A 23,284-nucleotide genomic window follows, 5' to 3' on the forward strand; every position below is an offset into this window, starting at 1 on the left:
GCGGAGCGTCAGTCGAGCTAAGTCGGGCCAAGTCGCATAAGAGGAGCAGCAAAATGCGCATTTCCGGTACCGGGAATCGAACCCGGGCCTCCTGGGTGAGAGCCAGGTATCCTAACCACTAGACCACACCGGACAACGGCACAAGGGCTCCTCCAGCGAACACAGCAAGCTATACGCACGCTACTTAACGACAACTGTAAACATAGGCGCTCCCTCTTTGTACAACGGCATGCTCGGGACACATTTCGCGGAGACGAACGCCAGCCATCATGACACCAAACTGCGCCTGTGAATCATGTCGTTGCACCGCGCACTGTGCTGCGACAATTTAAGAAAGAGACGCTCACGGCTTGCTGCGCTGTTTCGTCGCGGGTAGTCAGTGCTCCGGCTTTCGAGACAGAAAACATTGGCAGCGGTGGGATTCGAACCCACGCCTCCGAGGAGACTGGTGCCTGAAACCAGCGCCTTAGACCGCTCGGCCACGCTACCGACGCCGCACGGCGGTCAGAGGAGCTGCGTTCTACCCCACGAGAAAACACCGCAATGGCACAAAAAACGAGAAAAAATTGGCAGCGGTGGGATTCGAACCCACGCCTCCGAAGAGACTGGTGCCTTAAACCAGCGCCTTAGACCGCTCGGCCACGCTACCTGTGCCAGTGTTCTTCGCTTTTGTAGAAACAGTCCACGACACAGCTTCCTGTTCTGCTGCGACTGGCTGCTCATCCATTGCACCTCAAACAAATGCCTTCTTCGAAGAGAGATTCACTACACAGGCAGCTGCCCGCGCTCTGGTGCGGCGGCATTACGTGTTGATAATGAATTGGTAGTGCCACCTGCAGCCTGCGGAACATGAGTGAAAAATCAAGAGGGCACCGTGTTTTCAAACACTGAGTCACAATCGTCACTGCAGCGACAGCAAGGCAAAAAGTTTAAAAATTGCCGTGACCAGGATTCGAACCTGGGTTATTGCGGCCACAACGCAATGTCCTAACCACTAGACGATCACGGCCACGGAAGCACCGCCGACAGCAGTTCTCGCGACTGCAAGTGGCGATGAACAGCAAAGCTCGGCCCACACACCACTGCGTCTCCCCACAGCTGTGTCAGACGCGATCTCCATTATATGTATACTGGCAAACGAACGTGTCTGCGCTGTTAGGACACCAAGCAGTGTGGTTAGCTGCATTCAACCCCAGTGGCAATGTCTTGCAGTCCTCCAAGTCTGATGACCACAGGTATGTGCCTCGATTAGAGGTGGACAGATGTCGCATCGCTCTCGCCGTCACTTGTCACGCCGAATCGTACTTAACGTAGTTTTCTGCAAGCGTCAGCGGAGCGTCAGTCGAGCTAAGTCGGGCCAAGTCGCATAAGAGGAGCAGCAAAATGCGCATTTCCGGTACCGGGAATCGAACCCGGGCCTCCTGGGTGAGAGCCAGGTATCCTAGCCACTAGACCACACCGGACAACGGCACAAGGGCTCCTCCAGCGAACACAGCAAGCTATACGCACGCTACTTAACGACAACTGTAAACATAGGCGCTCCCTCTTTGTACAACGGCATGCTCGGGACACATTTCGTGGAGACGAACGCCAGCCATCATGACACCAAACTGCGCCTGTGAATCATGTCGTTGCACCGCGCACTGTGCTGCGACAATTTAAGAAAGAGACGCTCACGGCTTGCTGCGCTGTTTCGTCGCGGGTAGTCAGTGCTCCGGCTTTCGAGACAGAAAACATTGGCAGCGGTGGGATTCGAACCCACGCCTCCGAGGAGACTGGTGCCTGAAACCAGCGCCTTAGACCGCTCGGCCACGCTACCGACGCCGCACGGCGGTCAGAGGAGCTGCGTTCTACCCCACGAGAAAACACCGCAATGGCACAAAAAACGAGAAAAAATTGGCAGCGGTGGGATTCGAACCCACGCCTCCGAAGAGACTGGTGCCTTAAACCAGCGCCTTAGACCGCTCGGCCACGCTACCTGTGCCAGTGTTCTTCGCTTTTGTAGAAACAGTCCACGACACAGCTTCCTGTTCTGCTGCGACTGGCTGCTCATCCATTGCACCTCAAACAAATGCCTTCTTCGAAGAGAGATTCACTACACAGGCAGCTGCCCGCGCTCTGGTGCGGCGGCATTACGTGTTGATAATGAATTGGTAGTGCCACCTGCAGCCTGCGGAACATGAGTGAAAAATCAAGAGGGCACCGTGTTTTCAAACACTGAGTCACAATCGTCACTGCAGCGACAGCAAGGCAAAAAGTTTAAAAATTGCCGTGACCAGGATTCGAACCTGGGTTATTGCGGCCACAACGCAATGTCCTAACCACTAGACGATCACGGCCACGGAAGCACCGCCGACAGCAGTTCTCGCGACTGCAAGTGGCGATGAACAGCAAAGCTCGGCCCACACACCACTGCGTCTCCCCACAGCTGTGTCAGACGCGATCTCCATTATATGTATACTGGCAAACGAACGTGTCTGCGCTGTTAGGACACCAAGCAGTGTGGTTAGCTGCATTCAACCCCAGTGGCAATGTCTTGCAGTCCTCCAAGTCTGATGACCACAGGTATGTGCCTCGATTAGAGGTGGACAGATGTCGCATCGCTCTCGCCGTCACTTGTCACGCCGAATCGTACTTAACGTAGTTTTCTGCAAGCGTCAGCGGAGCGTCAGTCGAGCTAAGTCGGGCCAAGTCGCATAAGAGGAGCAGCAAAATGCGCATTTCCGGTACCGGGAATCGAACCCGGGCCTCCTGGGTGAGAGCCAGGTATCCTAGCCACTAGACCACACCGGACAACGGCACAAGGGCTCCTCCAGCGAACACAGCAAGCTATACGCACGCTACTTAACGACAACTGTAAACATAGGCGCTCCCTCTTTGTACAACGGCATGCTCGGGACACATTTCGTGGAGACGAACGCCAGCCATCATGACACCAAACTGCGCCTGTGAATCATGTCGTTGCACCGCGCACTGTGCTGCGACAATTTAAGAAAGAGACGCTCACGGCTTGCTGCGCTGTTTCGTCGCGGGTAGTCAGTGCTCCGGCTTTCGAGACAGAAAACATTGGCAGCGGTGGGATTCGAACCCACGCCTCCGAGGAGACTGGTGCCTGAAACCAGCGCCTTAGACCGCTCGGCCACGCTACCGACGCCGCACGGCGGTCAGAGGAGCTGCGTTCTACCCCACGAGAAAACACCGCAATGGCACAAAAAACGAGAAAAAATTGGCAGCGGTGGGATTCGAACCCACGCCTCCGAAGAGACTGGTGCCTTAAACCAGCGCCTTAGACCGCTCGGCCACGCTACCTGTGCCAGTGTTCTTCGCTTTTGTAGAAACAGTCCACGACACAGCTTCCTGTTCTGCTGCGACTGGCTGCTCATCCATTGCACCTCAAACAAATGCCTTCTTCGAAGAGAGATTCACTACACAGGCAGCTGCCCGCGCTCTGGTGCGGCGGCATTACGTGTTGATAATGAATTGGTAGTGCCACCTGCAGCCTGCGGAACATGAGTGAAAAATCAAGAGGGCACCGTGTTTTCAAACACTGAGTCACAATCGTCACTGCAGCGACAGCAAGGCAAAAAGTTTAAAAATTGCCGTGACCAGGATTCGAACCTGGGTTATTGCGGCCACAACGCAATGTCCTAACCACTAGACGATCACGGCCACGGAAGCACCGCCGACAGCAGTTCTCGCGACTGCAAGTGGCGATGAACAGCAAAGCTCGGCCCACACACCACTGCGTCTCCCCACAGCTGTGTCAGACGCGATCTCCATTATATGTATACTGGCAAACGAACGTGTCTGCGCTGTTAGGACACCAAGCAGTGTGGTTAGCTGCATTCAACCCCAGTGGCAATGTCTTGCAGTCCTCCAAGTCTGATGACCACAGGTATGTGCCTCGATTAGAGGTGGACAGATGTCGCATCGCTCTCGCCGTCACTTGTCACGCCGAATCGTACTTAACGTAGTTTTCTGCAAGCGTCAGCGGAGCGTCAGTCGAGCTAAGTCGGGCCAAGTCGCATAAGAGGAGCAGCAAAATGCGCATTTCCGGTACCGGGAATCGAACCCGGGCCTCCTGGGTGAGAGCCAGGTATCCTAGCCACTAGACCACACCGGACAACGGCACAAGGGCTCCTCCAGCGAACACAGCAAGCTATACGCACGCTACTTAACGACAACTGTAAACATAGGCGCTCCCTCTTTGTACAACGGCATGCTCGGGACACATTTCGTGGAGACGAACGCCAGCCATCATGACACCAAACTGCGCCTGTGAATCATGTCGTTGCACCGCGCACTGTGCTGCGACAATTTAAGAAAGAGACGCTCACGGCTTGCTGCGCTGTTTCGTCGCGGGTAGTCAGTGCTCCGGCTTTCGAGACAGAAAACATTGGCAGCGGTGGGATTCGAACCCACGCCTCCGAGGAGACTGGTGCCTGAAACCAGCGCCTTAGACCGCTCGGCCACGCTACCGACGCCGCACGGCGGTCAGAGGAGCTGCGTTCTACCCCACGAGAAAACACCGCAATGGCACAAAAAACGAGAAAAAATTGGCAGCGGTGGGATTCGAACCCACGCCTCCGAAGAGACTGGTGCCTTAAACCAGCGCCTTAGACCGCTCGGCCACGCTACCTGTGCCAGTGTTCTTCGCTTTTGTAGAAACAGTCCACGACACAGCTTCCTGTTCTGCTGCGACTGGCTGCTCATCCATTGCACCTCAAACAAATGCCTTCTTCGAAGAGAGATTCACTACACAGGCAGCTGCCCGCGCTCTGGTGCGGCGGCATTACGTGTTGATAATGAATTGGTAGTGCCACCTGCAGCCTGCGGAACATGAGTGAAAAATCAAGAGGGCACCGTGTTTTCAAACACTGAGTCACAATCGTCACTGCAGCGACAGCAAGGCAAAAAGTTTAAAAATTGCCGTGACCAGGATTCGAACCTGGGTTATTGCGGCCACAACGCAATGTCCTAACCACTAGACGATCACGGCCACGGAAGCACCGCCGACAGCAGTTCTCGCGACTGCAAGTGGCGATGAACAGCAAAGCTCGGCCCACACACCACTGCGTCTCCCCACAGCTGTGTCAGACGCGATCTCCATTATATGTATACTGGCAAACGAACGTGTCTGCGCTGTTAGGACACCAAGCAGTGTGGTTAGCTGCATTCAACCCCAGTGGCAATGTCTTGCAGTCCTCCAAGTCTGATGACCACAGGTATGTGCCTCGATTAGAGGTGGACAGATGTCGCATCGCTCTCGCCGTCACTTGTCACGCCGAATCGTACTTAACGTAGTTTTCTGCAAGCGTCAGCGGAGCGTCAGTCGAGCTAAGTCGGGCCAAGTCGCATAAGAGGAGCAGCAAAATGCGCATTTCCGGTACCGGGAATCGAACCCGGGCCTCCTGGGTGAGAGCCAGGTATCCTAGCCACTAGACCACACCGGACAACGGCACAAGGGCTCCTCCAGCGAACACAGCAAGCTATACGCACGCTACTTAACGACAACTGTAAACATAGGCGCTCCCTCTTTGTACAACGGCATGCTCGGGACACATTTCGTGGAGACGAACGCCAGCCATCATGACACCAAACTGCGCCTGTGAATCATGTCGTTGCACCGCGCACTGTGCTGCGACAATTTAAGAAAGAGACGCTCACGGCTTGCTGCGCTGTTTCGTCGCGGGTAGTCAGTGCTCCGGCTTTCGAGACAGAAAACATTGGCAGCGGTGGGATTCGAACCCACGCCTCCGAGGAGACTGGTGCCTGAAACCAGCGCCTTAGACCGCTCGGCCACGCTACCGACGCCGCACGGCGGTCAGAGGAGCTGCGTTCTACCCCACGAGAAAACACCGCAATGGCACAAAAAACGAGAAAAAATTGGCAGCGGTGGGATTCGAACCCACGCCTCCGAAGAGACTGGTGCCTTAAACCAGCGCCTTAGACCGCTCGGCCACGCTACCTGTGCCAGTGTTCTTCGCTTTTGTAGAAACAGTCCACGACACAGCTTCCTGTTCTGCTGCGACTGGCTGCTCATCCATTGCACCTCAAACAAATGCCTTCTTCGAAGAGAGATTCACTACACAGGCAGCTGCCCGCGCTCTGGTGCGGCGGCATTACGTGTTGATAATGAATTGGTAGTGCCACCTGCAGCCTGCGGAACATGAGTGAAAAATCAAGAGGGCACCGTGTTTTCAAACACTGAGTCACAATCGTCACTGCAGCGACAGCAAGGCAAAAAGTTTAAAAATTGCCGTGACCAGGATTCGAACCTGGGTTATTGCGGCCACAACGCAATGTCCTAACCACTAGACGATCACGGCCACGGAAGCACCGCCGACAGCAGTTCTCGCGACTGCAAGTGGCGATGAACAGCAAAGCTCGGCCCACACACCACTGCGTCTCCCCACAGCTGTGTCAGACGCGATCTCCATTATATGTATACTGGCAAACGAACGTGTCTGCGCTGTTAGGACACCAAGCAGTGTGGTTAGCTGCATTCAACCCCAGTGGCAATGTCTTGCAGTCCTCCAAGTCTGATGACCACAGGTATGTGCCTCGATTAGAGGTGGACAGATGTCGCATCGCTCTCGCCGTCACTTGTCACGCCGAATCGTACTTAACGTAGTTTTCTGCAAGCGTCAGCGGAGCGTCAGTCGAGCTAAGTCGGGCCAAGTCGCATAAGAGGAGCAGCAAAATGCGCATTTCCGGTACCGGGAATCGAACCCGGGCCTCCTGGGTGAGAGCCAGGTATCCTAGCCACTAGACCACACCGGACAACGGCACAAGGGCTCCTCCAGCGAACACAGCAAGCTATACGCACGCTACTTAACGACAACTGTAAACATAGGCGCTCCCTCTTTGTACAACGGCATGCTCGGGACACATTTCGCGGAGACGAACGCCAGCCATCATGACACCAAACTGCGCCTGTGAATCATGTCGTTGCACCGCGCACTGTGCTGCGACAATTTAAGAAAGAGACGCTCACGGCTTGCTGCGCTGTTTCGTCGCGGGTAGTCAGTGCTCCGGCTTTCGAGACAGAAAACATTGGCAGCGGTGGGATTCGAACCCACGCCTCCGAGGAGACTGGTGCCTGAAACCAGCGCCTTAGACCGCTCGGCCACGCTACCGACGCCGCACGGCGGTCAGAGGAGCTGCGTTCTACCCCACGAGAAAACACCGCAATGGCACAAAAAACGAGAAAAAATTGGCAGCGGTGGGATTCGAACCCACGCCTCCGAAGAGACTGGTGCCTTAAACCAGCGCCTTAGACCGCTCGGCCACGCTACCTGTGCCAGTGTTCTTCGCTTTTGTAGAAACAGTCCACGACACAGCTTCCTGTTCTGCTGCGACTGGCTGCTCATCCATTGCACCTCAAACAAATGCCTTCTTCGAAGAGAGATTCACTACACAGGCAGCTGCCCGCGCTCTGGTGCGGCGGCATTACGTGTTGATAATGAATTGGTAGTGCCACCTGCAGCCTGCGGAACATGAGTGAAAAATCAAGAGGGCACCGTGTTTTCAAACACTGAGTCACAATCGTCACTGCAGCGACAGCAAGGCAAAAAGTTTAAAAATTGCCGTGACCAGGATTCGAACCTGGGTTATTGCGGCCACAACGCAATGTCCTAACCACTAGACGATCACGGCCACGGAAGCACCGCCGACAGCAGTTCTCGCGACTGCAAGTGGCGATGAACAGCAAAGCTCGGCCCACACACCACTGCGTCTCCCCACAGCTGTGTCAGACGCGATCTCCATTATATGTATACTGGCAAACGAACGTGTCTGCGCTGTTAGGACACCAAGCAGTGTGGTTAGCTGCATTCAACCCCAGTGGCAATGTCTTGCAGTCCTCCAAGTCTGATGACCACAGGTATGTGCCTCGATTAGAGGTGGACAGATGTCGCATCGCTCTCGCCGTCACTTGTCACGCCGAATCGTACTTAACGTAGTTTTCTGCAAGCGTCAGCGGAGCGTCAGTCGAGCTAAGTCGGGCCAAGTCGCATAAGAGGAGCAGCAAAATGCGCATTTCCGGTACCGGGAATCGAACCCGGGCCTCCTGGGTGAGAGCCAGGTATCCTAGCCACTAGACCACACCGGACAACGGCACAAGGGCTCCTCCAGCGAACACAGCAAGCTATACGCACGCTACTTAACGACAACTGTAAACATAGGCGCTCCCTCTTTGTACAACGGCATGCTCGGGACACATTTCGCGGAGACGAACGCCAGCCATCATGACACCAAACTGCGCCTGTGAATCATGTCGTTGCACCGCGCACTGTGCTGCGACAATTTAAGAAAGAGACGCTCACGGCTTGCTGCGCTGTTTCGTCGCGGGTAGTCAGTGCTCCGGCTTTCGAGACAGAAAACATTGGCAGCGGTGGGATTCGAACCCACGCCTCCGAGGAGACTGGTGCCTGAAACCAGCGCCTTAGACCGCTCGGCCACGCTACCGACGCCGCACGGCGGTCAGAGGAGCTGCGTTCTACCCCACGAGAAAACACCGCAATGGCACAAAAAACGAGAAAAAATTGGCAGCGGTGGGATTCGAACCCACGCCTCCGAAGAGACTGGTGCCTTAAACCAGCGCCTTAGACCGCTCGGCCACGCTACCTGTGCCAGTGTTCTTCGCTTTTGTAGAAACAGTCCACGACACAGCTTCCTGTTCTGCTGCGACTGGCTGCTCATCCATTGCACCTCAAACAAATGCCTTCTTCGAAGAGAGATTCACTACACAGGCAGCTGCCCGCGCTCTGGTGCGGCGGCATTACGTGTTGATAATGAATTGGTAGTGCCACCTGCAGCCTGCGGAACATGAGTGAAAAATCAAGAGGGCACCGTGTTTTCAAACACTGAGTCACAATCGTCACTGCAGCGACAGCAAGGCAAAAAGTTTAAAAATTGCCGTGACCAGGATTCGAACCTGGGTTATTGCGGCCACAACGCAATGTCCTAACCACTAGACGATCACGGCCACGGAAGCACCGCCGACAGCAGTTCTCGCGACTGCAAGTGGCGATGAACAGCAAAGCTCGGCCCACACACCACTGCGTCTCCCCACAGCTGTGTCAGACGCGATCTCCATTATATGTATACTGGCAAACGAACGTGTCTGCGCTGTTAGGACACCAAGCAGTGTGGTTAGCTGCATTCAACCCCAGTGGCAATGTCTTGCAGTCCTCCAAGTCTGATGACCACAGGTATGTGCCTCGATTAGAGGTGGACAGATGTCGCATCGCTCTCGCCGTCACTTGTCACGCCGAATCGTACTTAACGTAGTTTTCTGCAAGCGTCAGCGGAGCGTCAGTCGAGCTAAGTCGGGCCAAGTCGCATAAGAGGAGCAGCAAAATGCGCATTTCCGGTACCGGGAATCGAACCCGGGCCTCCTGGGTGAGAGCCAGGTATCCTAGCCACTAGACCACACCGGACAACGGCACAAGGGCTCCTCCAGCGAACACAGCAAGCTATACGCACGCTACTTAACGACAACTGTAAACATAGGCGCTCCCTCTTTGTACAACGGCATGCTCGGGACACATTTCGCGGAGACGAACGCCAGCCATCATGACACCAAACTGCGCCTGTGAATCATGTCGTTGCACCGCGCACTGTGCTGCGACAATTTAAGAAAGAGACGCTCACGGCTTGCTGCGCTGTTTCGTCGCGGGTAGTCAGTGCTCCGGCTTTCGAGACAGAAAACATTGGCAGCGGTGGGATTCGAACCCACGCCTCCGAGGAGACTGGTGCCTGAAACCAGCGCCTTAGACCGCTCGGCCACGCTACCTGTGCCAGTGTTCTTCGCTTTTGTAGAAACAGTCCACGACACAGCTTCCTGTTCTGCTGCGACTGGCTGCTCATCCATTGCACCTCAAACAAATGCCTTCTTCGAAGAGAGATTCACTACACAGGCAGCTGCCCGCGCTCTGGTGCGGCGGCATTACGTGTTGATAATGAATTGGTAGTGCCACCTGCAGCCTGCGGAACATGAGTGAAAAATCAAGAGGGCACCGTGTTTTCAAACACTGAGTCACAATCGTCACTGCAGCGACAGCAAGGCAAAAAGTTTAAAAATTGCCGTGACCAGGATTCGAACCTGGGTTATTGCGGCCACAACGCAATGTCCTAACCACTAGACGATCACGGCCACGGAAGCACCGCCGACAGCAGTTCTCGCGACTGCAAGTGGCGATGAACAGCAAAGCTCGGCCCACACACCACTGCGTCTCCCCACAGCTGTGTCAGACGCGATCTCCATTATATGTATACTGGCAAACGAACGTGTCTGCGCTGTTAGGACACCAAGCAGTGTGGTTAGCTGCATTCAACCCCAGTGGCAATGTCTTGCAGTCCTCCAAGTCTGATGACCACAGGTATGTGCCTCGATTAGAGGTGGACAGATGTCGCATCGCTCTCGCCGTCACTTGTCACGCCGAATCGTACTTAACGTAGTTTTCTGCAAGCGTCAGCGGAGCGTCAGTCGAGCTAAGTCGGGCCAAGTCGCATAAGAGGAGCAGCAAAATGCGCATTTCCGGTACCGGGAATCGAACCCGGGCCTCCTGGGTGAGAGCCAGGTATCCTAGCCACTAGACCACACCGGACAACGGCACAAGGGCTCCTCCAGCGAACACAGCAAGCTATACGCACGCTACTTAACGACAACTGTAAACATAGGCGCTCCCTCTTTGTACAACGGCATGCTCGGGACACATTTCGCGGAGACGAACGCCAGCCATCATGACACCAAACTGCGCCTGTGAATCATGTCGTTGCACCGCGCACTGTGCTGCGACAATTTAAGAAAGAGACGCTCACGGCTTGCTGCGCTGTTTCGTCGCGGGTAGTCAGTGCTCCGGCTTTCGAGACAGAAAACATTGGCAGCGGTGGGATTCGAACCCACGCCTCCGAGGAGACTGGTGCCTGAAACCAGCGCCTTAGACCGCTCGGCCACGCTACCGACGCCGCACGGCGGTCAGAGGAGCTGCGTTCTACCCCACGAGAAAACACCGCAATGGCACAAAAAACGAGAAAAAATTGGCAGCGGTGGGATTCGAACCCACGCCTCCGAAGAGACTGGTGCCTTAAACCAGCGCCTTAGACCGCTCGGCCACGCTACCTGTGCCAGTGTTCTTCGCTTTTGTAGAAACAGTCCACGACACAGCTTCCTGTTCTGCTGCGACTGGCTGCTCATCCATTGCACCTCAAACAAATGCCTTCTTCGAAGAGAGATTCACTACACAGGCAGCTGCCCGCGCTCTGGTGCGGCGGCATTACGTGTTGATAATGAATTGGTAGTGCCACCTGCAGCCTGCGGAACATGAGTGAAAAATCAAGAGGGCACCGTGTTTTCAAACACTGAGTCACAATCGTCACTGCAGCGACAGCAAGGCAAAAAGTTTAAAAATTGCCGTGACCAGGATTCGAACCTGGGTTATTGCGGCCACAACGCAATGTCCTAACCACTAGACGATCACGGCCACGGAAGCACCGCCGACAGCAGTTCTCGCGACTGCAAGTGGCGATGAACAGCAAAGCTCGGCCCACACACCACTGCGTCTCCCCACAGCTGTGTCAGACGCGATCTCCATTATATGTATACTGGCAAACGAACGTGTCTGCGCTGTTAGGACACCAAGCAGTGTGGTTAGCTGCATTCAACCCCAGTGGCAATGTCTTGCAGTCCTCCAAGTCTGATGACCACAGGTATGTGCCTCGATTAGAGGTGGACAGATGTCGCATCGCTCTCGCCGTCACTTGTCACGCCGAATCGTACTTAACGTAGTTTTCTGCAAGCGTCAGCGGAGCGTCAGTCGAGCTAAGTCGGGCCAAGTCGCATAAGAGGAGCAGCAAAATGCGCATTTCCGGTACCGGGAATCGAACCCGGGCCTCCTGGGTGAGAGCCAGGTATCCTAGCCACTAGACCACACCGGACAACGGCACAAGGGCTCCTCCAGCGAACACAGCAAGCTATACGCACGCTACTTAACGACAACTGTAAACATAGGCGCTCCCTCTTTGTACAACGGCATGCTCGGGACACATTTCGCGGAGACGAACGCCAGCCATCATGACACCAAACTGCGCCTGTGAATCATGTCGTTGCACCGCGCACTGTGCTGCGACAATTTAAGAAAGAGACGCTCACGGCTTGCTGCGCTGTTTCGTCGCGGGTAGTCAGTGCTCCGGCTTTCGAGACAGAAAACATTGGCAGCGGTGGGATTCGAACCCACGCCTCCGAGGAGACTGGTGCCTGAAACCAGCGCCTTAGACCGCTCGGCCACGCTACCGACGCCGCACGGCGGTCAGAGGAGCTGCGTTCTACCCCACGAGAAAACACCGCAATGGCACAAAAAACGAGAAAAAATTGGCAGCGGTGGGATTCGAACCCACGCCTCCGAAGAGACTGGTGCCTTAAACCAGCGCCTTAGACCGCTCGGCCACGCTACCTGTGCCAGTGTTCTTCGCTTTTGTAGAAACAGTCCACGACACAGCTTCCTGTTCTGCTGCGACTGGCTGCTCATCCATTGCACCTCAAACAAATGCCTTCTTCGAAGAGAGATTCACTACACAGGCAGCTGCCCGCGCTCTGGTGCGGCGGCATTACGTGTTGATAATGAATTGGTAGTGCCACCTGCAGCCTGCGGAACATGAGTGAAAAATCAAGAGGGCACCGTGTTTTCAAACACTGAGTCACAATCGTCACTGCAGCGACAGCAAGGCAAAAAGTTTAAAAATTGCCGTGACCAGGATTCGAACCTGGGTTATTGCGGCCACAACGCAATGTCCTAACCACTAGACGATCACGGCCACGGAAGCACCGCCGACAGCAGTTCTCGCGACTGCAAGTGGCGATGAACAGCAAAGCTCGGCCCACACACCACTGCGTCTCCCCACAGCTGTGTCAGACGCGATCTCCATTATATGTATACTGGCAAACGAACGTGTCTGCGCTGTTAGGACACCAAGCAGTGTGGTTAGCTGCATTCAACCCCAGTGGCAATGTCTTGCAGTCCTCCAAGTCTGATGACCACAGGTATGTGCCTCGATTAGAGGTGGACAGATGTCGCATCGCTCTCGCCGTCACTTGTCACGCCGAATCGTACTTAACGTAGTTTTCTGCAAGCGTCAGCGGAGCGTCAGTCGAGCTAAGTCGGGCCAAGTCGCATAAGAGGAGCAGCAAAATGCGCATTTCCGGTACCGGGAATCGAACCCGGGCCTCCTGGGTGAGAGCCAGGTATCCTAGCCACTAGACCACACCGGACAACGGCACAAGGGCTCCTCCAGCGAACACAGCAAGCTATACGCACGCTACTTAACGACAACTGTAAACATAGGCGCTCCCTCTTTGTACAACGGCATGCTCGGGACACATTTCGCGGAGACGAACGCCAGCCATCATGACACCAAACTGCGCCTGTGAATCATGTCGTTGCACCGCGCACTGTGCTGCGACAATTTAAGAAAGAGACGCTCACGGCTTGCTGCGCTGTTTCGTCGCGGGTAGTCAGTGCTCCGGCTTTCGAGACAGAAAACATTGGCAGCGGTGGGATTCGAACCCACGCCTCCGAGGAGACTGGTGCCTGAAACCAGCGCCTTAGACCGCTCGGCCACGCTACCGACGCCGCACGGCGGTCAGAGGAGCTGCGTTCTACCCCACGAGAAAACACCGCAATGGCACAAAAAACGAGAAAAAATTGGCAGCGGTGGGATTCGAACCCACGCCTCCGAAGAGACTGGTGCCTTAAACCAGCGCCTTAGACCGCTCGGCCACGCTACCTGTGCCAGTGTTCTTCGCTTTTGTAGAAACAGTCCACGACACAGCTTCCTGTTCTGCTGCGACTGGCTGCTCATCCATTGCACCTCAAACAAATGCCTTCTTCGAAGAGAGATTCACTACACAGGCAGCTGCCCGCGCTCTGGTGCGGCGGCATTACGTGTTGATAATGAATTGGTAGTGCCACCTGCAGCCTGCGGAACATGAGTGAAAAATCAAGAGGGCACCGTGTTTTCAAACACTGAGTCACAATCGTCACTGCAGCGACAGCAAGGCAAAAAGTTTAAAAATTGCCGTGACCAGGATTCGAACCTGGGTTATTGCGGCCACAACGCAATGTCCTAACCACTAGACGATCACGGCCACGGAAGCACCGCCGACAGCAGTTCTCGCGACTGCAAGTGGCGATGAACAGCAAAGCTCGGCCCACACACCACTGCGTCTCCCCACAGCTGTGTCAGACGCGATCTCCATTATATGTATACTGGCAAACGAACGTGTCTGCGCTGTTAGGACACCAAGCAGTGTGGTTAGCTGCATTCAACCCCAGTGGCAATGTCTTGCAGTCCTCCAAGTCTGATGACCACAGGTATGTGCCTCGATTAGAGGTGGACAGATGTCGCATCGCTCTCGCCGTCACTTGTCACGCCGAATCGTACTTAACGTAGTTTTCTGCAAGCGTCAGCGGAGCGTCAGTCGAGCTAAGTCGGGCCAAGTCGCATAAGAGGAGCAGCAAAATGCGCATTTCCGGTACCGGGAATCGAACCCGGGCCTCCTGGGTGAGAGCCAGGTATCCTAGCCACTAGACCACACCGGACAACGGCACAAGGGCTCCTCCAGCGAACACAGCAAGCTATACGCACGCTACTTAACGACAACTGTAAACATAGGCGCTCCCTCTTTGTACAACGGCATGCTCGGGACACATTTCGTGGAGACGAACGCCAGCCATCATGACACCAAACTGCGCCTGTGAATCATGTCGTTGCACCGCGCACTGTGCTGCGACAATTTAAGAAAGAGACGCTCACGGCTTGCTGCGCTGTTTCGTCGCGGGTAGTCAGTGCTCCGGCTTTCGAGACAGAAAACATTGGCAGCGGTGGGATTCGAACCCACGCCTCCGAGGAGACTGGTGCCTGAAACCAGCGCCTTAGACCGCTCGGCCACGCTACCGACGCCGCACGGCGGTCAGAGGAGCTGCGTTCTACCCCACGAGAAAACACCGCAATGGCACAAAAAACGAGAAAAAATTGGCAGCGGTGGGATTCGAACCCACGCCTCCGAAGAGACTGGTGCCTTAAACCAGCGCCTTAGACCGCTCGGCCACGCTACCTGTGCCAGTGTTCTTCGCTTTTGTAGAAACAGTCCACGACACAGCTTCCTGTTCTGCTGCGACTGGCTGCTCATCCATTGCACCTCAAACAAATGCCTTCTTCGAAGAGAGATTCACTACACAGGCAGCTGCCCGCGCTCTGGTGCGGCGGCATTACGTGTTGATAATGAATTGGTAGTGCCACCTGCAGCCTGCGGAACATGAGTGAAAAATCAAGAGGGCACCGTGTTTTCAAACACTGAGTCACAATCGTCACTGCAGCGACAGCAAGGCAAAAAGTTTAAAAATTGCCGTGACCAGGATTCGAACCTGGGTTATTGCGGCCACAACGCAATGTCCTAACCACTAGACGATCACGGCCACGGAAGCACCGCCGACAGCAGTTCTCGCGACTGCAAGTGGCGATGAACAGCAAAGCTCGGCCCACACACCACTGCGTCTCCCCACAGCTGTGTCAGACGCGATCTCCATTATATGTATACTGGCAAACGAACGTGTCTGCGCTGTTAGGACACCAAGCAGTGTGGTTAGCTGCATTCAACCCCAGTGGCAATGTCTTGCAGTCCTCCAAGTCTGATGACCACAGGTATGTGCCTCGATTAGAGGTGGACAGATGTCGCATCGCTCTCGCCGTCACTTGTCACGCCGAATCGTACTTAACGTAGTTTTCTGCAAGCGTCAGCGGAGCGTCAGTCGAGCTAAGTCGGGCCAAGTCGCATAAGAGGAGCAGCAAAATGCGCATTTCCGGTACCGGGAATCGAACCCGGGCCTCCTGGGTGAGAGCCAGGTATCCTAGCCACTAGACCACACCGGACAACGGCACAAGGGCTCCTCCAGCGAACACAGCAAGCTATACGCACGCTACTTAACGACAACTGTAAACATAGGCGCTCCCTCTTTGTACAACGGCATGCTCGGGACACATTTCGCGGAGACGAACGCCAGCCATCATGACACCAAACTGCGCCTGTGAATCATGTCGTTGCACCGCGCACTGTGCTGCGACAATTTAAGAAAGAGACGCTCACGGCTTGCTGCGCTGTTTCGTCGCGGGTAGTCAGTGCTCCGGCTTTCGAGACAGAAAACATTGGCAGCGGTGGGATTCGAACCCACGCCTCCGAGGAGACTGGTGCCTGAAACCAGCGCCTTAGACCGCTCGGCCACGCTACCGACGCCGCACGGCGGTCAGAGGAGCTGCGTTCTACCCCACGAGAAAACACCGCAATGGCACAAAAAACGAGAAAAAATTGGCAGCGGTGGGATTCGAACCCACGCCTCCGAAGAGACTGGTGCCTTAAACCAGCGCCTTAGACCGCTCGGCCACGCTACCTGTGCCAGTGTTCTTCGCTTTTGTAGAAACAGTCCACGACACAGCTTCCTGTTCTGCTGCGACTGGCTGCTCATCCATTGCACCTCAAACAAATGCCTTCTTCGAAGAGAGATTCACTACACAGGCAGCTGCCCGCGCTCTGGTGCGGCGGCATTACGTGTTGATAATGAATTGGTAGTGCCACCTGCAGCCTGCGGAACATGAGTGAAAAATCAAGAGGGCACCGTGTTTTCAAACACTGAGTCACAATCGTCACTGCAGCGACAGCAAGGCAAAAAGTTTAAAAATTGCCGTGACCAGGATTCGAACCTGGGTTATTGCGGCCACAACGCAATGTCCTAACCACTAGACGATCACGGCCACGGAAGCACCGCCGACAGCAGTTCTCGCGACTGCAAGTGGCGATGAACAGCAAAGCTCGGCCCACACACCACTGCGTCTCCCCACAGCTGTGTCAGACGCGATCTCCATTATATGTATACTGGCAAACGAACGTGTCTGCGCTGTTAGGACACCAAGCAGTGTGGTTAGCTGCATTCAACCCCAGTGGCAATGTCTTGCAGTCCTCCAAGTCTGATGACCACAGGTATGTGCCTCGATTAGAGGTGGACAGATGTCGCATCGCTCTCGCCGTCACTTGTCACGCCGAATCGTACTTAACGTAGTTTTCTGCAAGCGTCAGCGGAGCGTCAGTCGAGCTAAGTCGGGCCAAGTCGCATAAGAGGAGCAGCAAAATGCGCATTTCCGGTACCGGGAATCGAACCCGGGCCTCCTGGGTGAGAGCCAGGTATCCTAGCCACTAGACCACACCGGACAACGGCACAAGGGCTCCTCCAGCGAACACAGCAAGCTATACGCACGCTACTTAACGACAACTGTAAACATAGGCGCTCCCTCTTTGTACAACGGCATGCTCGGGACACATTTCGCGGAGACGAACGCCAGCCATCATGACACCAAACTGCGCCTGTGAATCATGTCGTTGCACCGCGCACTGTGCTGCGACAATTTAAGAAAGAGACGCTCACGGCTTGCTGCGCTGTTTCGTCGCGGGTAGTCAGTGCTCCGGCTTTCGAGACAGAAAACATTGGCAGCGGTGGGATTCGAACCCACGCCTCCGAGGAGACTGGTGCCTGAAACCAGCGCCTTAGACCGCTCGGCCACGCTACCGACGCCGCACGGCGGTCAGAGGAGCTGCGTTCTACCCCACGAGAAAACACCGCAATGGCACAAAAAACGAGAAAAAATTGGCAGCGGTGGGATTCGAACCCACGCCTCCGAAGAGACTGGTGCCTTAAACCAGCGCCTTAGACCGCTCGGCCACGCTACCTGTGCCAGTGTTCTTCGCTTTTGTAGAAACAGTCCACGACACAGCTTCCTGTTCTGCTGCGACTGGCTGCTCATCCATTGCACCTCAAACAAATGCCTTCTTCGAAGAGAGATTCACTACACAGGCAGCTGCCCGCGCTCTGGTGCGGCGGCATTACGTGTTGATAATGAATTGGTAGTGCCACCTGCAGCCTGCGGAACATGAGTGAAAAATCAAGAGGGCACCGTGTTTTCAAACACTGAGTCACAATCGTCACTGCAGCGACAGCAAGGCAAAAAGTTTAAAAATTGCCGTGACCAGGATTCGAACCTGGGTTATTGCGGCCACAACGCAATGTCCTAACCACTAGACGATCACGGCCACGGAAGCACCGCCGACAGCAGTTCTCGCGACTGCAAGTGGCGATGAACAGCAAAGCTCGGCCCACACACCACTGCGTCTCCCCACAGCTGTGTCAGACGCGATCTCCATTATATGTATACTGGCAAACGAACGTGTCTGCGCTGTTAGGACACCAAGCAGTGTGGTTAGCTGCATTCAACCCCAGTGGCAATGTCTTGCAGTCCTCCAAGTCTGATGACCACAGGTATGTGCCTCGATTAGAGGTGGACAGATGTCGCATCGCTCTCGCCGTCACTTGTCACGCCGAATCGTACTTAACGTAGTTTTCTGCAAGCGTCAGCGGAGCGTCAGTCGAGCTAAGTCGGGCCAAGTCGCATAAGAGGAGCAGCAAAATGCGCATTTCCGGTACCGGGAATCGAACCCGGGCCTCCTGGGTGAGAGCCAGGTATCCTAGCCACTAGACCACACCGGACAACGGCACAAGGGCTCCTCCAGCGAACACAGCAAGCTATACGCACGCTACTTAACGACAACTGTAAACATAGGCGCTCCCTCTTTGTACAACGGCATGCTCGGGACACATTTCGCGGAGACGAACGCCAGCCATCATGACACCAAACTGCGCCTGTGAATCATGTCGTTGCACCGCGCACTGTGCTGCGACAATTTAAGAAAGAGACGCTCACGGCTTGCTGCGCTGTTTCGTCGCGGGTAGTCAGTGCTCCGGCTTTCGAGACAGAAAACATTGGCAGCGGTGGGATTCGAACCCACGCCTCCGAGGAGACTGGTGCCTGAAACCAGCGCCTTAGACCGCTCGGCCACGCTACCGACGCCGCACGGCGGTCAGAGGAGCTGCGTTCTACCCCACGAGAAAACACCGCAATGGCACAAAAAACGAGAAAAAATTGGCAGCGGTGGGATTCGAACCCACGCCTCCGAAGAGACTGGTGCCTTAAACCAGCGCCTTAGACCGCTCGGCCACGCTACCTGTGCCAGTGTTCTTCGCTTTTGTAGAAACAGTCCACGACACAGCTTCCTGTTCTGCTGCGACTGGCTGCTCATCCATTGCACCTCAAACAAATGCCTTCTTCGAAGAGAGATTCACTACACAGGCAGCTGCCCGCGCTCTGGTGCGGCGGCATTACGTGTTGATAATGAATTGGTAGTGCCACCTGCAGCCTGCGGAACATGAGTGAAAAATCAAGAGGGCACCGTGTTTTCAAACACTGAGTCACAATCGTCACTGCAGCGACAGCAAGGCAAAAAGTTTAAAAATTGCCGTGACCAGGATTCGAACCTGGGTTATTGCGGCCACAACGCAATGTCCTAACCACTAGACGATCACGGCCACGGAAGCACCGCCGACAGCAGTTCTCGCGACTGCAAGTGGCGATGAACAGCAAAGCTCGGCCCACACACCACTGCGTCTCCCCACAGCTGTGTCAGACGCGATCTCCATTATATGTATACTGGCAAACGAACGTGTCTGCGCTGTTAGGACACCAAGCAGTGTGGTTAGCTGCATTCAACCCCAGTGGCAATGTCTTGCAGTCCTCCAAGTCTGATGACCACAGGTATGTGCCTCGATTAGAGGTGGACAGATGTCGCATCGCTCTCGCCGTCACTTGTCACGCCGAATCGTACTTAACGTAGTTTTCTGCAAGCGTCAGCGGAGCGTCAGTCGAGCTAAGTCGGGCCAAGTCGCATAAGAGGAGCAGCAAAATGCGCATTTCCGGTACCGGGAATCGAACCCGGGCCTCCTGGGTGAGAGCCAGGTATCCTAGCCACTAGACCACACCGGACAACGGCACAAGGGCTCCTCCAGCGAACACAGCAAGCTATACGCACGCTACTTAACGACAACTGTAAACATAGGCGCTCCCTCTTTGTACAACGGCATGCTCGGGACACATTTCGCGGAGACGAACGCCAGCCATCATGACACCAAACTGCGCCTGTGAATCATGTCGTTGCACCGCGCACTGTGCTGCGACAATTTAAGAAAGAGACGCTCACGGCTTGCTGCGCTGTTTCGTCGCGGGTAGTCAGTGCTCCGGCTTTCGAGACAGAAAACATTGGCAGCGGTGGGATTCGAACCCACGCCTCCGAGGAGACTGGTGCCTGAAACCAGCGCCTTAGACCGCTCGGCCACGCTACCGACGCCGCACGGCGGTCAGAGGAGCTGCGTTCTACCCCACGAGAAAACACCGCAATGGCACAAAAAACGAGAAAAAAATTGGCAGCGGTGGGATTCGAACCCACGCCTCCGAAGAGACTGGTGCCTTAAACCAGCGCCTTAGACCGCTCGGCCACGCTACCTGTGCCAGTGTTCTTCGCTTTTGTAGAAACAGTCCACGACACAGCTTCCTGTTCTGCTGCGACTGGCTGCTCATCCATTGCACCTCAAACAAATGCCTTCTTCGAAGAGAGATTCACTACACAGGCAGCTGCCCGCGCTCTGGTGCGGCGGCATTACGTGTTGATAATGAATTGGTAGTGCCACCTGCAGCCTGCGGAACATGAGTGAAAAATCAAGAGGGCACCGTGTTTTCAAACACTGAGTCACAATCGTCACTGCAGCGACAGCAAGGCAAAAAGTTTAAAAATTGCCGTGACCAGGATTCGAACCTGGGTTATTGCGGCCACAACGCAATGTCCTAACCACTAGACGATCACGGCCACGGAAGCACCGCCGACAGCAGTTCTCGCGACTGCAAGTGGCGATGAACAGCAAAGCTCGGCCCACACACCACTGCGTCTCCCCACAGCTGTGTCAGACGCGATCTCCATTATATGTATACTGGCAAACGAACGTGTCTGCGCTGTTAGGACACCAAGCAGTGTGGTTAGCTGCATTCAACCCCAGTGGCAATGTCTTGCAGTCCTCCAAGTCTGATGACCACAGGTATGTGCCTCGATTAGAGGTGGACAGATGTCGCATCGCTCTCGCCGTCACTTGTCACGCCGAATCGTACTTAACGTAGTTTTCTGCAAGCGTCAGCGGAGCGTCAGTCGAGCTAAGTCGGGCCAAGTCGCATAAGAGGAGCAGCAAAATGCGCATTTCCGGTACCGGGAATCGAACCCGGGCCTCCTGGGTGAGAGCCAGGTATCCTAGCCACTAGACCACACCGGACAACGGCACAAGGGCTCCTCCAGCGAACACAGCAAGCTATACGCACGCTACTTAACGACAACTGTAAACATAGGCGCTCCCTCTTTGTACAACGGCATGCTCGGGACACATTTCGCGGAGACGAACGCCAGCCATCATGACACCAAACTGCGCCTGTGAATCATGTCGTTGCACCGCGCACTGTGCTGCGACAATTTAAGAAAGAGACGCTCACGGCTTGCTGCGCTGTTTCGTCGCGGGTAGTCAGTGCTCCGGCTTTCGAGACAGAAAACATTGGCAGCGGTGGGATTCGAACCCACGCCTCCGAGGAGACTGGTGCCTGAAACCAGCGCCTTAGACCGCTCGGCCACGCTACCGACGCCGCACGGCGGTCAGAGGAGCTGCGTTCTACCCCACGAGAAAACACCGCAATGGCACAAAAAACGAGAAAAAATTGGCAGCGGTGGGATTCGAACCCACGCCTCCGAAGAGACTGGTGCCTTAAACCAGCGCCTTAGACCGCTCGGCCACGCTACCTGTGCCAGTGTTCTTCGCTTTTGTAGAAACAGTCCACGACACAGCTTCCTGTTCTGCTGCGACTGGCTGCTCATCCATTGCACCTCAAACAAATGCCTTCTTCGAAGAGAGATTCACTACACAGGCAGCTGCCCGCGCTCTGGTGCGGCGGCATTACGTGTTGATAATGAATTGGTAGTGCCACCTGCAGCCTGCGGAACATGAGTGAAAAATCAAGAGGGCACCGTGTTTTCAAACACTGAGTCACAATCGTCACTGCAGCGACAGCAAGGCAAAAAGTTTAAAAATTGCCGTGACCAGGATTCGAACCTGGGTTATTGCGGCCACAACGCAATGTCCTAACCACTAGACGATCACGGCCACGGAAGCACCGCCGACAGCAGTTCTCGCGACTGCAAGTGGCGATGAACAGCAAAGCTCGGCCCACACACCACTGCGTCTCCCCACAGCTGTGTCAGACGCGATCTCCATTATATGTATACTGGCAAACGAACGTGTCTGCGCTGTTAGGACACCAAGCAGTGTGGTTAGCTGCATTCAACCCCAGTGGCAATGTCTTGCAGTCCTCCAAGTCTGATGACCACAGGTATGTGCCTCGATTAGAGGTGGACAGATGTCGCATCGCTCTCGCCGTCACTTGTCACGCCGAATCGTACTTAACGTAGTTTTCTGCAAGCGTCAGCGGAGCGTCAGTCGAGCTAAGTCGGGCCAAGTCGCATAAGAGGAGCAGCAAAATGCGCATTTCCGGTACCGGGAATCGAACCCGGGCCTCCTGGGTGAGAGCCAGGTATCCTAGCCACTAGACCACACCGGACAACGGCACAAGGGCTCCTCCAGCGAACACAGCAAGCTATACGCACGCTACTTAACGACAACTGTAAACATAGGCGCTCCCTCTTTGTACAACGGCATGCTCGGGACACATTTCGCGGAGACGAACGCCAGCCATCATGACACCAAACTGCGCCTGTGAATCATGTCGTTGCACCGCGCACTGTGCTGCGACAATTTAAGAAAGAGACGCTCACGGCTTGCTGCGCTGTTTCGTCGCGGGTAGTCAGTGCTCCGGCTTTCGAGACAGAAAACATTGGCAGCGGTGGGATTCGAACCCACGCCTCCGAGGAGACTGGTGCCTGAAACCAGCGCCTTAGACCGCTCGGCCACGCTACCGACGCCGCACGGCGGTCAGAGGAGCTGCGTTCTACCCCACGAGAAAACACCGCAATGGCACAAAAAACGAGAAAAAATTGGCAGCGGTGGGATTCGAACCCACGCCTCCGAAGAGACTGGTGCCTTAAACCAGCGCCTTAGACCGCTCGGCCACGCTACCTGTGCCAGTGTTCTTCGCTTTTGTAGAAACAGTCCACGACACAGCTTCCTGTTCTGCTGCGACTGGCTGCTCATCCATTGCACCTCAAACAAATGCCTTCTTCGAAGAGAGATTCACTACACAGGCAGCTGCCCGCGCTCTGGTGCGGCGGCATTACGTGTTGATAATGAATTGGTAGTGCCAC

General features: G+C 55.1%; 70 non-coding genes across 70 annotated transcripts; all 70 read right to left on the reverse strand.

The window, feature by feature from the left end:
* Nucleotides 1-61: 61 nt before the first annotated feature.
* Nucleotides 62-133, reverse strand: Trnae-cuc (transfer RNA glutamic acid (anticodon CUC)). The gene has a single exon. It is a non-coding gene; the product is annotated as a tRNA-Glu (tRNA).
* Nucleotides 134-407: 274 nt separating this feature from the next.
* On the reverse strand, nucleotides 408-489 carry Trnal-cag (transfer RNA leucine (anticodon CAG)). The gene has a single exon. It is a non-coding gene; the product is annotated as a tRNA-Leu (tRNA).
* A 78-nt stretch (nucleotides 490-567) lies between these two features.
* Trnal-aag (transfer RNA leucine (anticodon AAG)) lies at nucleotides 568-649 on the reverse strand. The gene has a single exon. It is a non-coding gene; the product is annotated as a tRNA-Leu (tRNA).
* Nucleotides 650-937: 288 nt separating this feature from the next.
* Nucleotides 938-1,009, reverse strand: Trnah-gug (transfer RNA histidin (anticodon GUG)). The gene has a single exon. It is a non-coding gene; the product is annotated as a tRNA-His (tRNA).
* A 382-nt stretch (nucleotides 1,010-1,391) lies between these two features.
* On the reverse strand, nucleotides 1,392-1,463 carry Trnae-cuc (transfer RNA glutamic acid (anticodon CUC)). The gene has a single exon. It is a non-coding gene; the product is annotated as a tRNA-Glu (tRNA).
* Nucleotides 1,464-1,737: 274 nt separating this feature from the next.
* On the reverse strand, nucleotides 1,738-1,819 carry Trnal-cag (transfer RNA leucine (anticodon CAG)). The gene has a single exon. It is a non-coding gene; the product is annotated as a tRNA-Leu (tRNA).
* A 78-nt stretch (nucleotides 1,820-1,897) lies between these two features.
* Nucleotides 1,898-1,979, reverse strand: Trnal-aag (transfer RNA leucine (anticodon AAG)). Its single transcript has one exon. It is a non-coding gene; the product is annotated as a tRNA-Leu (tRNA).
* Nucleotides 1,980-2,267: 288 nt separating this feature from the next.
* Nucleotides 2,268-2,339, reverse strand: Trnah-gug (transfer RNA histidin (anticodon GUG)). Its single transcript has one exon. It is a non-coding gene; the product is annotated as a tRNA-His (tRNA).
* A 382-nt stretch (nucleotides 2,340-2,721) lies between these two features.
* Trnae-cuc (transfer RNA glutamic acid (anticodon CUC)) lies at nucleotides 2,722-2,793 on the reverse strand. Its single transcript has one exon. It is a non-coding gene; the product is annotated as a tRNA-Glu (tRNA).
* A 274-nt stretch (nucleotides 2,794-3,067) lies between these two features.
* Nucleotides 3,068-3,149, reverse strand: Trnal-cag (transfer RNA leucine (anticodon CAG)). The gene has a single exon. It is a non-coding gene; the product is annotated as a tRNA-Leu (tRNA).
* A 78-nt stretch (nucleotides 3,150-3,227) lies between these two features.
* On the reverse strand, nucleotides 3,228-3,309 carry Trnal-aag (transfer RNA leucine (anticodon AAG)). The gene has a single exon. It is a non-coding gene; the product is annotated as a tRNA-Leu (tRNA).
* A 288-nt stretch (nucleotides 3,310-3,597) lies between these two features.
* Trnah-gug (transfer RNA histidin (anticodon GUG)) lies at nucleotides 3,598-3,669 on the reverse strand. The gene has a single exon. It is a non-coding gene; the product is annotated as a tRNA-His (tRNA).
* Nucleotides 3,670-4,051: 382 nt separating this feature from the next.
* Trnae-cuc (transfer RNA glutamic acid (anticodon CUC)) lies at nucleotides 4,052-4,123 on the reverse strand. The gene has a single exon. It is a non-coding gene; the product is annotated as a tRNA-Glu (tRNA).
* A 274-nt stretch (nucleotides 4,124-4,397) lies between these two features.
* Nucleotides 4,398-4,479, reverse strand: Trnal-cag (transfer RNA leucine (anticodon CAG)). Its single transcript has one exon. It is a non-coding gene; the product is annotated as a tRNA-Leu (tRNA).
* A 78-nt stretch (nucleotides 4,480-4,557) lies between these two features.
* Nucleotides 4,558-4,639, reverse strand: Trnal-aag (transfer RNA leucine (anticodon AAG)). Its single transcript has one exon. It is a non-coding gene; the product is annotated as a tRNA-Leu (tRNA).
* A 288-nt stretch (nucleotides 4,640-4,927) lies between these two features.
* Nucleotides 4,928-4,999, reverse strand: Trnah-gug (transfer RNA histidin (anticodon GUG)). The gene has a single exon. It is a non-coding gene; the product is annotated as a tRNA-His (tRNA).
* A 382-nt stretch (nucleotides 5,000-5,381) lies between these two features.
* On the reverse strand, nucleotides 5,382-5,453 carry Trnae-cuc (transfer RNA glutamic acid (anticodon CUC)). Its single transcript has one exon. It is a non-coding gene; the product is annotated as a tRNA-Glu (tRNA).
* A 274-nt stretch (nucleotides 5,454-5,727) lies between these two features.
* On the reverse strand, nucleotides 5,728-5,809 carry Trnal-cag (transfer RNA leucine (anticodon CAG)). Its single transcript has one exon. It is a non-coding gene; the product is annotated as a tRNA-Leu (tRNA).
* A 78-nt stretch (nucleotides 5,810-5,887) lies between these two features.
* On the reverse strand, nucleotides 5,888-5,969 carry Trnal-aag (transfer RNA leucine (anticodon AAG)). Its single transcript has one exon. It is a non-coding gene; the product is annotated as a tRNA-Leu (tRNA).
* A 288-nt stretch (nucleotides 5,970-6,257) lies between these two features.
* Trnah-gug (transfer RNA histidin (anticodon GUG)) lies at nucleotides 6,258-6,329 on the reverse strand. The gene has a single exon. It is a non-coding gene; the product is annotated as a tRNA-His (tRNA).
* Nucleotides 6,330-6,711: 382 nt separating this feature from the next.
* Nucleotides 6,712-6,783, reverse strand: Trnae-cuc (transfer RNA glutamic acid (anticodon CUC)). Its single transcript has one exon. It is a non-coding gene; the product is annotated as a tRNA-Glu (tRNA).
* Nucleotides 6,784-7,057: 274 nt separating this feature from the next.
* On the reverse strand, nucleotides 7,058-7,139 carry Trnal-cag (transfer RNA leucine (anticodon CAG)). Its single transcript has one exon. It is a non-coding gene; the product is annotated as a tRNA-Leu (tRNA).
* Nucleotides 7,140-7,217: 78 nt separating this feature from the next.
* Trnal-aag (transfer RNA leucine (anticodon AAG)) lies at nucleotides 7,218-7,299 on the reverse strand. Its single transcript has one exon. It is a non-coding gene; the product is annotated as a tRNA-Leu (tRNA).
* A 288-nt stretch (nucleotides 7,300-7,587) lies between these two features.
* Trnah-gug (transfer RNA histidin (anticodon GUG)) lies at nucleotides 7,588-7,659 on the reverse strand. Its single transcript has one exon. It is a non-coding gene; the product is annotated as a tRNA-His (tRNA).
* Nucleotides 7,660-8,041: 382 nt separating this feature from the next.
* On the reverse strand, nucleotides 8,042-8,113 carry Trnae-cuc (transfer RNA glutamic acid (anticodon CUC)). Its single transcript has one exon. It is a non-coding gene; the product is annotated as a tRNA-Glu (tRNA).
* Nucleotides 8,114-8,387: 274 nt separating this feature from the next.
* Trnal-cag (transfer RNA leucine (anticodon CAG)) lies at nucleotides 8,388-8,469 on the reverse strand. The gene has a single exon. It is a non-coding gene; the product is annotated as a tRNA-Leu (tRNA).
* Nucleotides 8,470-8,547: 78 nt separating this feature from the next.
* On the reverse strand, nucleotides 8,548-8,629 carry Trnal-aag (transfer RNA leucine (anticodon AAG)). Its single transcript has one exon. It is a non-coding gene; the product is annotated as a tRNA-Leu (tRNA).
* Nucleotides 8,630-8,917: 288 nt separating this feature from the next.
* On the reverse strand, nucleotides 8,918-8,989 carry Trnah-gug (transfer RNA histidin (anticodon GUG)). Its single transcript has one exon. It is a non-coding gene; the product is annotated as a tRNA-His (tRNA).
* Nucleotides 8,990-9,371: 382 nt separating this feature from the next.
* Nucleotides 9,372-9,443, reverse strand: Trnae-cuc (transfer RNA glutamic acid (anticodon CUC)). The gene has a single exon. It is a non-coding gene; the product is annotated as a tRNA-Glu (tRNA).
* Nucleotides 9,444-9,717: 274 nt separating this feature from the next.
* On the reverse strand, nucleotides 9,718-9,799 carry Trnal-cag (transfer RNA leucine (anticodon CAG)). The gene has a single exon. It is a non-coding gene; the product is annotated as a tRNA-Leu (tRNA).
* Nucleotides 9,800-10,087: 288 nt separating this feature from the next.
* On the reverse strand, nucleotides 10,088-10,159 carry Trnah-gug (transfer RNA histidin (anticodon GUG)). Its single transcript has one exon. It is a non-coding gene; the product is annotated as a tRNA-His (tRNA).
* A 382-nt stretch (nucleotides 10,160-10,541) lies between these two features.
* Nucleotides 10,542-10,613, reverse strand: Trnae-cuc (transfer RNA glutamic acid (anticodon CUC)). Its single transcript has one exon. It is a non-coding gene; the product is annotated as a tRNA-Glu (tRNA).
* Nucleotides 10,614-10,887: 274 nt separating this feature from the next.
* On the reverse strand, nucleotides 10,888-10,969 carry Trnal-cag (transfer RNA leucine (anticodon CAG)). Its single transcript has one exon. It is a non-coding gene; the product is annotated as a tRNA-Leu (tRNA).
* A 78-nt stretch (nucleotides 10,970-11,047) lies between these two features.
* Trnal-aag (transfer RNA leucine (anticodon AAG)) lies at nucleotides 11,048-11,129 on the reverse strand. Its single transcript has one exon. It is a non-coding gene; the product is annotated as a tRNA-Leu (tRNA).
* A 288-nt stretch (nucleotides 11,130-11,417) lies between these two features.
* Nucleotides 11,418-11,489, reverse strand: Trnah-gug (transfer RNA histidin (anticodon GUG)). The gene has a single exon. It is a non-coding gene; the product is annotated as a tRNA-His (tRNA).
* Nucleotides 11,490-11,871: 382 nt separating this feature from the next.
* Trnae-cuc (transfer RNA glutamic acid (anticodon CUC)) lies at nucleotides 11,872-11,943 on the reverse strand. Its single transcript has one exon. It is a non-coding gene; the product is annotated as a tRNA-Glu (tRNA).
* Nucleotides 11,944-12,217: 274 nt separating this feature from the next.
* Nucleotides 12,218-12,299, reverse strand: Trnal-cag (transfer RNA leucine (anticodon CAG)). The gene has a single exon. It is a non-coding gene; the product is annotated as a tRNA-Leu (tRNA).
* A 78-nt stretch (nucleotides 12,300-12,377) lies between these two features.
* On the reverse strand, nucleotides 12,378-12,459 carry Trnal-aag (transfer RNA leucine (anticodon AAG)). Its single transcript has one exon. It is a non-coding gene; the product is annotated as a tRNA-Leu (tRNA).
* A 288-nt stretch (nucleotides 12,460-12,747) lies between these two features.
* On the reverse strand, nucleotides 12,748-12,819 carry Trnah-gug (transfer RNA histidin (anticodon GUG)). The gene has a single exon. It is a non-coding gene; the product is annotated as a tRNA-His (tRNA).
* Nucleotides 12,820-13,201: 382 nt separating this feature from the next.
* Nucleotides 13,202-13,273, reverse strand: Trnae-cuc (transfer RNA glutamic acid (anticodon CUC)). Its single transcript has one exon. It is a non-coding gene; the product is annotated as a tRNA-Glu (tRNA).
* Nucleotides 13,274-13,547: 274 nt separating this feature from the next.
* Trnal-cag (transfer RNA leucine (anticodon CAG)) lies at nucleotides 13,548-13,629 on the reverse strand. Its single transcript has one exon. It is a non-coding gene; the product is annotated as a tRNA-Leu (tRNA).
* A 78-nt stretch (nucleotides 13,630-13,707) lies between these two features.
* Trnal-aag (transfer RNA leucine (anticodon AAG)) lies at nucleotides 13,708-13,789 on the reverse strand. Its single transcript has one exon. It is a non-coding gene; the product is annotated as a tRNA-Leu (tRNA).
* Nucleotides 13,790-14,077: 288 nt separating this feature from the next.
* Trnah-gug (transfer RNA histidin (anticodon GUG)) lies at nucleotides 14,078-14,149 on the reverse strand. The gene has a single exon. It is a non-coding gene; the product is annotated as a tRNA-His (tRNA).
* Nucleotides 14,150-14,531: 382 nt separating this feature from the next.
* On the reverse strand, nucleotides 14,532-14,603 carry Trnae-cuc (transfer RNA glutamic acid (anticodon CUC)). The gene has a single exon. It is a non-coding gene; the product is annotated as a tRNA-Glu (tRNA).
* Nucleotides 14,604-14,877: 274 nt separating this feature from the next.
* On the reverse strand, nucleotides 14,878-14,959 carry Trnal-cag (transfer RNA leucine (anticodon CAG)). Its single transcript has one exon. It is a non-coding gene; the product is annotated as a tRNA-Leu (tRNA).
* A 78-nt stretch (nucleotides 14,960-15,037) lies between these two features.
* On the reverse strand, nucleotides 15,038-15,119 carry Trnal-aag (transfer RNA leucine (anticodon AAG)). The gene has a single exon. It is a non-coding gene; the product is annotated as a tRNA-Leu (tRNA).
* Nucleotides 15,120-15,407: 288 nt separating this feature from the next.
* Nucleotides 15,408-15,479, reverse strand: Trnah-gug (transfer RNA histidin (anticodon GUG)). Its single transcript has one exon. It is a non-coding gene; the product is annotated as a tRNA-His (tRNA).
* A 382-nt stretch (nucleotides 15,480-15,861) lies between these two features.
* Trnae-cuc (transfer RNA glutamic acid (anticodon CUC)) lies at nucleotides 15,862-15,933 on the reverse strand. Its single transcript has one exon. It is a non-coding gene; the product is annotated as a tRNA-Glu (tRNA).
* Nucleotides 15,934-16,207: 274 nt separating this feature from the next.
* Trnal-cag (transfer RNA leucine (anticodon CAG)) lies at nucleotides 16,208-16,289 on the reverse strand. The gene has a single exon. It is a non-coding gene; the product is annotated as a tRNA-Leu (tRNA).
* A 78-nt stretch (nucleotides 16,290-16,367) lies between these two features.
* On the reverse strand, nucleotides 16,368-16,449 carry Trnal-aag (transfer RNA leucine (anticodon AAG)). The gene has a single exon. It is a non-coding gene; the product is annotated as a tRNA-Leu (tRNA).
* A 288-nt stretch (nucleotides 16,450-16,737) lies between these two features.
* Trnah-gug (transfer RNA histidin (anticodon GUG)) lies at nucleotides 16,738-16,809 on the reverse strand. Its single transcript has one exon. It is a non-coding gene; the product is annotated as a tRNA-His (tRNA).
* A 382-nt stretch (nucleotides 16,810-17,191) lies between these two features.
* Trnae-cuc (transfer RNA glutamic acid (anticodon CUC)) lies at nucleotides 17,192-17,263 on the reverse strand. Its single transcript has one exon. It is a non-coding gene; the product is annotated as a tRNA-Glu (tRNA).
* Nucleotides 17,264-17,537: 274 nt separating this feature from the next.
* Nucleotides 17,538-17,619, reverse strand: Trnal-cag (transfer RNA leucine (anticodon CAG)). The gene has a single exon. It is a non-coding gene; the product is annotated as a tRNA-Leu (tRNA).
* A 78-nt stretch (nucleotides 17,620-17,697) lies between these two features.
* On the reverse strand, nucleotides 17,698-17,779 carry Trnal-aag (transfer RNA leucine (anticodon AAG)). The gene has a single exon. It is a non-coding gene; the product is annotated as a tRNA-Leu (tRNA).
* A 288-nt stretch (nucleotides 17,780-18,067) lies between these two features.
* Trnah-gug (transfer RNA histidin (anticodon GUG)) lies at nucleotides 18,068-18,139 on the reverse strand. Its single transcript has one exon. It is a non-coding gene; the product is annotated as a tRNA-His (tRNA).
* Nucleotides 18,140-18,521: 382 nt separating this feature from the next.
* On the reverse strand, nucleotides 18,522-18,593 carry Trnae-cuc (transfer RNA glutamic acid (anticodon CUC)). The gene has a single exon. It is a non-coding gene; the product is annotated as a tRNA-Glu (tRNA).
* Nucleotides 18,594-18,867: 274 nt separating this feature from the next.
* Nucleotides 18,868-18,949, reverse strand: Trnal-cag (transfer RNA leucine (anticodon CAG)). The gene has a single exon. It is a non-coding gene; the product is annotated as a tRNA-Leu (tRNA).
* A 78-nt stretch (nucleotides 18,950-19,027) lies between these two features.
* On the reverse strand, nucleotides 19,028-19,109 carry Trnal-aag (transfer RNA leucine (anticodon AAG)). Its single transcript has one exon. It is a non-coding gene; the product is annotated as a tRNA-Leu (tRNA).
* Nucleotides 19,110-19,397: 288 nt separating this feature from the next.
* On the reverse strand, nucleotides 19,398-19,469 carry Trnah-gug (transfer RNA histidin (anticodon GUG)). The gene has a single exon. It is a non-coding gene; the product is annotated as a tRNA-His (tRNA).
* A 382-nt stretch (nucleotides 19,470-19,851) lies between these two features.
* Trnae-cuc (transfer RNA glutamic acid (anticodon CUC)) lies at nucleotides 19,852-19,923 on the reverse strand. Its single transcript has one exon. It is a non-coding gene; the product is annotated as a tRNA-Glu (tRNA).
* A 274-nt stretch (nucleotides 19,924-20,197) lies between these two features.
* On the reverse strand, nucleotides 20,198-20,279 carry Trnal-cag (transfer RNA leucine (anticodon CAG)). Its single transcript has one exon. It is a non-coding gene; the product is annotated as a tRNA-Leu (tRNA).
* Nucleotides 20,280-20,358: 79 nt separating this feature from the next.
* Nucleotides 20,359-20,440, reverse strand: Trnal-aag (transfer RNA leucine (anticodon AAG)). The gene has a single exon. It is a non-coding gene; the product is annotated as a tRNA-Leu (tRNA).
* Nucleotides 20,441-20,728: 288 nt separating this feature from the next.
* Trnah-gug (transfer RNA histidin (anticodon GUG)) lies at nucleotides 20,729-20,800 on the reverse strand. Its single transcript has one exon. It is a non-coding gene; the product is annotated as a tRNA-His (tRNA).
* A 382-nt stretch (nucleotides 20,801-21,182) lies between these two features.
* On the reverse strand, nucleotides 21,183-21,254 carry Trnae-cuc (transfer RNA glutamic acid (anticodon CUC)). Its single transcript has one exon. It is a non-coding gene; the product is annotated as a tRNA-Glu (tRNA).
* A 274-nt stretch (nucleotides 21,255-21,528) lies between these two features.
* Nucleotides 21,529-21,610, reverse strand: Trnal-cag (transfer RNA leucine (anticodon CAG)). The gene has a single exon. It is a non-coding gene; the product is annotated as a tRNA-Leu (tRNA).
* A 78-nt stretch (nucleotides 21,611-21,688) lies between these two features.
* Nucleotides 21,689-21,770, reverse strand: Trnal-aag (transfer RNA leucine (anticodon AAG)). The gene has a single exon. It is a non-coding gene; the product is annotated as a tRNA-Leu (tRNA).
* A 288-nt stretch (nucleotides 21,771-22,058) lies between these two features.
* Nucleotides 22,059-22,130, reverse strand: Trnah-gug (transfer RNA histidin (anticodon GUG)). Its single transcript has one exon. It is a non-coding gene; the product is annotated as a tRNA-His (tRNA).
* Nucleotides 22,131-22,512: 382 nt separating this feature from the next.
* Trnae-cuc (transfer RNA glutamic acid (anticodon CUC)) lies at nucleotides 22,513-22,584 on the reverse strand. The gene has a single exon. It is a non-coding gene; the product is annotated as a tRNA-Glu (tRNA).
* A 274-nt stretch (nucleotides 22,585-22,858) lies between these two features.
* On the reverse strand, nucleotides 22,859-22,940 carry Trnal-cag (transfer RNA leucine (anticodon CAG)). Its single transcript has one exon. It is a non-coding gene; the product is annotated as a tRNA-Leu (tRNA).
* A 78-nt stretch (nucleotides 22,941-23,018) lies between these two features.
* On the reverse strand, nucleotides 23,019-23,100 carry Trnal-aag (transfer RNA leucine (anticodon AAG)). The gene has a single exon. It is a non-coding gene; the product is annotated as a tRNA-Leu (tRNA).
* Nucleotides 23,101-23,284: the final 184 nt, after the last annotated feature.

The sequence above is a fragment of the Schistocerca cancellata genome, unplaced genomic scaffold, assembly GCF_023864275.1.
Source record: "Schistocerca cancellata isolate TAMUIC-IGC-003103 unplaced genomic scaffold, iqSchCanc2.1 HiC_scaffold_513, whole genome shotgun sequence".
Classification (NCBI taxonomy): domain Eukaryota; kingdom Metazoa; phylum Arthropoda; class Insecta; order Orthoptera; family Acrididae; genus Schistocerca; species Schistocerca cancellata.